Here is a 9560-nt window from a genome sequence, read left to right as displayed (position 1 = left end):
TGCTGAACAGGTTCCAAATGGAACTAAAAAGTCTGACACATTACATCTGTTCCCAGATCTCCACATTGTCTCCCTGTTCAAACTAGAACAGATTTAACATTTCTGCCACTTGTATACAAAGTGTATAGAAAAGGCCTTGCACCCCAGTATTCAAAAAGCATGTTAAGTAGATATATATAGATAAATAGATGTTACTTTATATAGACAAAAAAAACGAATACTTCAAATGTTAGGGGGAAATATTGTACTTTTTAGATCTGACCGCTTTACGTAATTAATAGTTACTTGTTACTGTTAATACTTTTGTGACATTGAAACATTGGTCAAACAATGAAATACAGTGCGTTCAATGTGTGTATACAAACAGGACAGAAACACAGGTATACAAGCAACAGAAAGTGTTCCATCTGTACTTACAGTTTCTGAGTTTATACGATAAATACTCAAGTTATCTGTCCAGAGGGGGGCTTTCTCCCATTCTTGACCAAGGTATAAACATTTTCATGTTTTTGTCTCTGCTGCCCACTGTAATGCCATGCTGTCATAGGACTGAGGTGTATTTTTCAAACACAGTGGTGAAATTCTGTGTGATAACAGTTTCCTTCAAACAGTTCTACTGCATCTGTTGCCTTGTTGGATCAGTGCCTCATGTTCCAGCATGTGCATGCAGGAGCTCTGCAGCCGACAGCACTCTGCTGCTGCTGCTCTTCACTTCCTATTCAGCATTTCACATCTGCGAGAGGAGCACCGACTGGATTTGGGAGGACACAGAACGCAGATAAATTATCAAACCTTTCCTTCTCAGCAAACAGGCTGCAAGGTGGCAGCCGCTTTTTCATAATCTGTTTTCTTCCCACACTTCTGTGTTCAAGGTAAATGTCTTCACAGGAGCTCCAGAGCTGCCTGCAGAGGTGCTACAGGCTCATTTAAAATCGGTGGAGTAAAGACTGCGACTCCTCTCAATCTGAGAACGCCCTCTCACAAGTGAATCCTGACTACCACCCAGTGGCTTAACTACAACATCACATTCCTTGGTGAATTACCATCATCAAGTTCTTGCAATAGATTGCATGCTGCGTTATGGCATCAGTCAGACCTTGAAAACAAGTCTGAAATTGTTTTAGAGATTTAGTCGTTTAGTCTGAGTTTAAATAAAATCTAATAAAATAAAAAACCTCTTGTTTACTTTCTTCTGTTATATCCAGGAATATTCAATAATCTTATTACAAAATATAAATGTTATCATCCTTCTTCAAATATTATGATTATTAGTAATATTCTAAACTTAAAGGGAATATCAGACATTTTGGAAAATAAGTTTATTGGTCTCTTACCTGAATGACTTCTTGTGTTGCACCACATAAGCCCGGCTGGCTACAGCTGTCAGAAATCTTCTCACCTAACTCTCAGAAAGCAGTTAAGTATATATCCTGCAGGGTTCTGTTGTACTTTGTTGACAAATAAGAGATCATGTAAATTCTATTGAAGCTCTCATTAGGGCCCGAGCACTGATGGGGTGAGGCCATATTGAAATTGTAAGGATTATTATTATTATTATTAGGGCCCGAGCACCGAAATCGGTGGGAGGCCCTATTGAAATTGAAATGATTATTATTAGGGCCCTAGCACCGACGACGGGAGGCCCTACTGAAATTGCAAGGATTATTCTTATTATTACCACCCCAATGACTTGGCTTTTTGAGGGCTTCAACGTGCTCAAAAATCTTCTAAAGTTTGCAGCAAATTAGAAAGTTGTGAAAATGTACGTATTCTGGAGTATTTGAAAATGGGCGTGGCAAAATGGCTCAACAGCGCCACCTGGAACGCAGCCCCTTGGTTTCCACATGACCGATCATCACCAAAATCTGATATTTCCTCAAACCGTGGAAAAATTGAGGTACGGCGAAGGCAATCCTTCGCCAAAGGAGACGATGAGACCTATTGACTGTTACTGTTGCCCAGAGGTGAATGGAGACTTGCCAAGGTTTTGGAGACTGTCAGTTGCAAACATAGGCTTGTGAGGAAGGTGAAACTATCAGTGGAAGAACTTGAACAAGAAAGGTAAACGCTCTGGTAAACTTTCAAACGTGTTGGATCAGCCAGATCAGCTTTGATGGAAAATGCACTGAAATAGTAGATGAGAAATTATTCGTTGTAATTGTCATTTGATACAAGACACTCATAATATCGCCAGAAGTGTCTTTCTGATATTTTATTGTGAAAATCTTACATACTTTTATTAGGGCTTGAGCACTGACAGGGTGAGGCCCTATTGAAATTGTAAGGATTGTTATTATTATTCATGCAAATGAATTGGATTTTTTAGGGCTTTAACATGCTCAAATTCATACAAAAATTTGCAGAAAGTTAGAAAGTGGTGAAAATGTACGTATTCTGGAGGAATGTCCAATGGGCTTTGCAAAATGGTTGAATGGTGCCCCCCGAGGCCACTGGAACATGTTCACAAAAGACCGGTCATCATGACCAGACATTGGAAATTGGAAAAACACAACAGGAAGCCTCCTATTTTGCATTTAGTGGCCATTTTGGCCATATTCCACATTTTTACTTTGAGTCACTTGTACCAGGGCTTACATCAGATCAACTTCAAATTGAGATGAGTCTTATCACAACAAGACGGAGATACAGACTTAATAAAAGATACATTTTTCGACATTTATGTTTGATCCCTGTTTATTCTAGAACAAAATCCCTGATGTTAATAACTATGCATATATAAATACAAAAGTAACTTTTATATAAGAGTTGTTATTTTAATAGAACACTGTGTTGTGACCACCAAACCCACGTTGCTTATCGTTATAATTTTTTTATATCACATTAATCCCACACAACGCCTGGAGCTGAACACCATTGAATACATTTGATGCAACCATGTGGGAGATTCAGAAACAAAGCACTCAACATGTTCAGTAGCTTGAAGTGGCTCTGTCAACTCCTCTTCCTAGAAAAGCATTGAGTGTGTAATTTGTGCTGCTAATAGAGTCACTGGCTGCCTGTTGACCTCCATCAAGGACCTGACCGACACCGGAGCAGTGGAGCACATCACTACTGACCCTGCTCCTCAGATAAACACTCTATTTAAATGGTCCCGTGGCTCCGCAGGTCAGAACTCTGCCAATCATTACTGGCTTTGTTTACATCCTGATTTTTATACAGATTCAAAGGGCTTTCCTAAACTTGTTTCTGGTAGGTAAAAATTAATTAGTAAAATTGATTTTTAAATGTATCTCAATTCTGATAAAGGTTCAATTTAAAATTGCTTTAAAGCAACAATCCTCTTTTTAAAAACAGGTCAGGCTCCCCAGCCATATATATGAAAATTAGAAATGGCACATTAGCAGTTTTGTTTGGATTTTCGCGGGGGGCAGGCTGGCCAACACCTGCACACACATTACTCTGCGCCTTTCTACGCCTGCTCCTCTGCTCTTTTCTAATCATCACACAATGATCTTTATCAAAAAACAGCTGAATTCATTTTTATGTTCCTTGATAAACGGGGCGTTGCCTCTTTTGCAACTTCCCTCCTGTCTGCAGTGTGTGCGTGTCGGCCCGTCCTTACTCTTCAAAGAAACATAAACGATCACATTATTTAGTTATTATTTAGTTATTAATCAATGGCGTTGGATCATGAATCCGGATGGTTCCGGTCACTTTAACCCTGATGTCCTGGCTGTGTGTCAAGTGCCTCATAAGCACGAATCAAACAAAAAAACAGTTTGTGTCTTAATAACTAGTGATCGGTGTTAGTGTTTATTGTTAATGTGTAAGTTTGAAGCATTATAAGGAAGTTTACAACTTATGGAGCAGCTGCATACCTGCCAGGCCATGGAAGAAAGCCCCATAATTTCAACTCATATGTATCAATAAATGTTTGTTGTTGTTTAATGAGTTTTTTTGTCTTTATTTTCATTATCTTTCATCCTCATCACTGTAATGTCTTCTGAGGTGAGGGGGTTAACTATTTCTGATTGCAACTGTATATCTAATACTCCTCTTACAATGTATGGCAATTCCATAACAATCAGCCTCAAAGCAAAAATACATCTAATACACCTAAAGTTGAATTCCTCGTGAAATAAAGAACATTCTTGAGTGACAGCCCATTAAGTATTCCAACGCTCTTTTTTTAGGTGCAATCACTTGCATCACACCTGTTTTTTCAGCGACACCTGTTTGTGATTCCCCCCTCCTCACTTTCCCTCTACACTGCACTCACCAGCAAGGGGACAAGTGCAGACAAGTGTGGATGAGAGTGGAGAGCTGGCAGGAGCTGTGAGTGGAAAAGAAGAGTGAAAAAAACCCTTTTAAAAGAGGTGCTGTGGGAGGAGGTTAACTACTATATAGATGCAGGGATGCTGGAGCTTTAAACCCATGCAGAAATAGACTTGGCAACACACACATCATGCACTAACACACACAAGATCAGTATATGAGATGAAAGATGTTATGTGATATGGAATAAGTGGTGACTCAGAAGGTGATTAGAAAAGCAAACATTTAATTTGTTGAAAGCGTTTGTCTCCATTTCCCACGACTTGTGTTGTAATTGCCTTCTATTCCATAAAGCCTTTGTGGCACCATAGATAGAATGCATTAAGGCATTCTGTTGTCAAACTGGTGCTACATCATTGTATTTATTATGATTAATCTGGCATAGATGTGAACTGAAAGATTGATTTTGAGGAACAGTAGAATAAAAACAGCCCTGACTTTCCTCACTGAGGACCTATCAATGAGGTTCAAACTGCAAATCGCAGAGGACTGCCTTAGAGAAGTCTACACTATGAATATTCATGATCCATTCTTTAAAAAAAAAAGATTTCTAGAAAATCCTTGAAATGTATGAAACAGACTTTTTCTTTTTGGAATTTGAGTGTTTTTCAGCATTCTTAAAAGCAAGATGAAAATGATTTAAATCCCATGGTACCTTCTGTTAAAACCAACGGGGCGTAATTAATGCCACTCTCTTAAACAATTGTGTGATTCGTTTTGTTCAAATAGGAAAACAATTGGTTTTGTTTAACTACGGTAAGGTAGCGTTTGTTTTATGTCCACATCACTATGATGACATTTGTATGCACTTGCTCTGTAACTCTTTCACTTCCAGATTTAAAAGAATAGGCTGACTCTGCAGTTCACTGAGGGAGCAGTTTAGAAACTCATGACTTTTAAAACGACACTATGCAACTGTTTCTTAACTTAAAACAGCAGCTTTGAAATAAGAGTGATGGTTCACTGACTTGGAAAAGGGAGAATGTTTCCTCTTTCATTCCCACTCTTCACCCTGAATGTCTGATCTTTCTCTGTGGAACTTTAGTGAGCGGGTATGATCTCCTGTGAGAAGTTTGGAACTGACTGATAGTCGCAGCTTCAACTTTCAGAATCAGCTCCAGCGAGTTCAAGAGTGATGCTGAACTGTGGATAATAAAAAATCTGAGTTTATCTCCATTATTCAGCCAGGAAACTTAACAGATTGTGGTATATTTGTACAGGGGCAGTTCCTCTGGTTCAGGAAACCGGGGATCATGGGTAATATCCATGATTTAGCTGTGTTCCAGTATAATCGTCATGGCTCCAGTCAAGGAATTGTTTCTTTCTCTACATGAAAATCCCGGGATTGACGCTGAGCCCCACAGAATTAATCATCACATTTGGCAGCAGAGGGCGCTGTTGCTCCGTAAAAGTTACATAGTGTAGCTTTAAAGCACGTTCACATTGTAAAAACAAGAAATAATGTGTCCCCAAGCACAAAATCACAGGTTTTCTTGAAGAGAAAATATGGAAAAGGTAGACATTTTACACAGGGCAACAAATAACAGCTTTTCACTTTTAATTATACTGCTGACCATTTTCTACATTTCATATCTGGTCTTTAAAAAGTCCCACATTGTTGTTTTTGGGATATTTATTTGTCAGGAAGACAATTGATGGTTACATGTGTTGTTTTTGACACGACACACATTCCTTTCGATGGTTTAACATACTGTTTCACCCACAGGTGCCAGTAATACGCAGCACTGCGCCAACAGAAGGGAAGATGAAGACTGCCAGCCAGCACACATGGATGTAAACAAAATGGGTTTTGTCGATCAGACGGCTCAGATCCATTCAAAAACAGTAGGTTTTGTTTTGATTATTTATTTTGATTATTTAATGGCCATTTTCATCACCACAACAGGACTATATTTATTTTCTCTGACTTCCTCACAACACTCTGACTCCATCCCCCTCTATAACTCCCTCACCCTCAAGGTAAATCTGCCTCCTGCCCAGTGTTTATTTCAATCAGATCTCCCTCCCAACATAAAGCTGCAGCAGACACCTGTCCATGAAGGCTCCGAGTCAAAAGTAGCCCGCTAGAGAACTCCTGCTCCCACCAGTGGATGCTTGGTAATTAGTGCCAGCTCGTCTAATTAATGTCAGATTTCCTATACGGGTTAAAGCCCTGAAGAAAGCACACAGTCTGTAACTGCTGCACACAAACACTCAAGCCTTCTGTCTGAAGCTGCTCTTCATAAATACTCTGCAGAGTCAAAAGAAAATTAAACGGGAGGGTGCAAATTAATTATTATTTAATTACATAACAGCAATACATACAAATCTTATGTTTGCAATGAGTAATCGTCTTTAGAGGAGAATCAGCCTTTTGACACTGAAGTGCTCAGCCTGTAAGTTACCTGTAAGTTTAGTTTGTCACAAACATGTTCTGGCAGCACAGTGGTGCGGTGGTTAGCACTGTTGTCTTATAGTAAAGTGGTCACTGGTGTGGAGTTTGCATACAGGAAGTTTGCAGCTTGGAGTTTGTGCCTTCTCCCAGTGTCTGCAGATTGAGGTCAGTTTAAAGGTCAGTTTTGTAAGATTTAGGTGAAGTGATCTATCCTAGGGAACAAATCCTAGTGATGTTTTCTCTGGTGTTTCATCTAAATTTTACAAATTGTTGTTTTCTTTGTCCTAAAATGGGCCCTTTATGTTTAGATACTTTATATCTACATCAGGAGCGGCTCCTCTCTATGGAGGGTATGGGCAGGGTGTACCCCACCTCTCGTCAGCTGGGATTGGTTCCAATTCCCCCTGCGACTCTCAAAAGATTAACGGTATAGATAATGGATGGATGGATGGAAAGATAAGTTTGATTCTCTCCAACGAAACAAAGTAAAAGGCATATGTGACAGTAGCTAAACTGGAAGAAATCAAGCAGTTCCTTGGTGAAGCAAAGTGCTTTGAAGTTGAAGTGAGGGTTTTCATTGCTTGGTGTACATGAGTTCAGGCCACTAGATGTATAGTGTTGTGCACCTTTCAGGTCACAAGAAGGCAGGCCTCATTTACACGATACTACTGTAGTTTAATATAATATAATAATAATAATAATATCGTTGAATAGGATTAAAGCAATGTGCTTCATTATCCTCACACACATTAAATGCATACCTAGATCTTTCATAGTGACTCACACTTAACATAGGGATCATTACCTAGTTCCGAAATGTATATGTTAGTATTAGCAGGTTTCCAATGACCTTACTATATCAAGTGCCATGATATATTGGATATTAGGATTTGGCGCCATACATATACAATTGAATTGAATTGAAATTGTTTCTGAAACACACACATGATTGGTCGATGAACTTGCCTGTCACTAACTGCCTGTCTGTACACACCTTGCCCTGGCTGTCACTGAGCATGACCAATAGCTAGAAGCAAGTCATGGAAAAGTCCACTTCTAGCAGTTGTAAGGCACTGCATGTTCATGTGCGTTGCTTTGGCGAGAAGGCTGTTGAGAGGGGGTGGGGTGTATCAGTTGCATATTTTCATTGTATCCTGCTCTCGTTAGTTAATAGAGGATTACCAACCCTACCCCTAATAGTAATCTCTTAAATACCAAATCTGTGTTGTTTTTGGTATTGTGGGATGTCATGACTGTCTCTGTTTCTAGGTCCTACAGACAGACCCAAAGAGTAGTGTGTCTTTAATAATTGATAATTATTTGTACGGCTTGTGCTTTCTGACTAAGAGAGGGGATACGTTCTTTACTTAACTCACTTCACTCTAATAACAGAAGTTGTACTTAGGGTGAAACTTAGCTCACCTCATTGTCACTCTGTGTCTCTGGTTGACTGCTGTACAAGCATCCACCTGCTCGTCTGTCTGCTCCCTCCCAACAAGATGTCTGCTTCTTTTTACTTTGCTATGTCTATGGGTGCTGTTGGCCCTTCAATGTTCAATGTTTCTATGATTTTTCTCAGAGTTGTGGTTCAAGCCTTTTGACTTCAGATCTGTTGTCTGCGGCGTCCAGTTCTGTTCTCAATCAAGATCATACAATCAAGACTAATACGTTAAGAGCTGGATCATCCCTTTATTCTGGGCAGCTAACGTCATTGCCAGCCTGTCAGCTGCTTTGTTTGTCCGACTTATTGCTAAGAACTATATTGTGTGAGACTATTGTTGTGATTGAACGGCATTTGGTAAACTTTACCTGGGAACTACACAGGTATTTTCGTTTAATGACTGATTTCGCAAATCTTAGAAGAAATACACTTCTGTCTATGAACACTGTATGAGCAGGGTTGCTATTTGGTTGTTTTGTTGTTTGTGGTTTGTAGGGAGATCTCTAAGGGCAGCAGGGAGAAGAGCAAGTTTCCAGGTGGTTGGGCTGTCTGAGGATCTTCTCAGCCCTTGACCTGCATCGTCTGTTATGAGAGTCTTGCAGGTCGGAGAGGGTCGTTCTGATAGCGTGCTTGGCTGAACGGATGACTGCCCTTTTCAGGGCCAAGAAGTCCTGCTTAGTGCAGCTGCCCGTCCAGGTGGTGTTGCCTCCCTTGGGGTCAGAATATACTTTCTATTAACTATGCTGATTAAAGATTGCCGTTTTGCATATCCTGCATCAGTTTGGTGCATTGGCAGTGAAGGTCCTCAGAAATTAACATGCAAGATGCAATACCCACTCTAAAGGTCGGGGCAGTAGCGAGTCCTTGACAGGGTCAGTCGTTGTGTTATCAATATCAGAAATGGCAGAGAGGGTTGAAGACAAGCTGTCTGAATTACCTACATTTGTTTCATACAGAATCTATTTGTTGTCTCCTGTTTGGTCATACTCCAAGAACTTATTATACTGCTAAGAAACCTTGTCAGTATGGTCTTCGGCAATAAACAAAAAAAATAACTGTTTGCTGCCTGTGTGGCTGTGAGATGCGCTTGCCTCTTTCCATCTGTCATTCTCTTTTTGCTCAAATCTCAGTCTGTCTGGATTTCACAGGGGCCGACACCACTGCCGTCAAACAGTTTGTTCAGTATCATCTGCTGACAAACTCAGTGTAATGCAAGTGTTGACACATAATATAACCGTATACAGCAGTGATTCCAAATCACAGCAGCTTCCTAACTATAAATTCACCACTCTTTGTTCTTTCTTTCTTTGCAGCCATCTGTCTGAACCTCGATGCTCAACACTTGTTTTCCTTTCATCCCCAGGTTTCTAAAGCCAGGATTGCATTATTCATTATGAAAATGGACTTGGTACACACACGCACGCACAC

The sequence above is a fragment of the Platichthys flesus genome, chromosome 2 (assembly GCF_949316205.1).
Source record: "Platichthys flesus chromosome 2, fPlaFle2.1, whole genome shotgun sequence".
NCBI lineage: Eukaryota > Metazoa > Chordata > Actinopteri > Pleuronectiformes > Pleuronectidae > Platichthys > Platichthys flesus.
The sequence above is the reverse complement of the archived record's forward strand: the minus strand, read 5'-3'. Positions refer to the sequence as shown.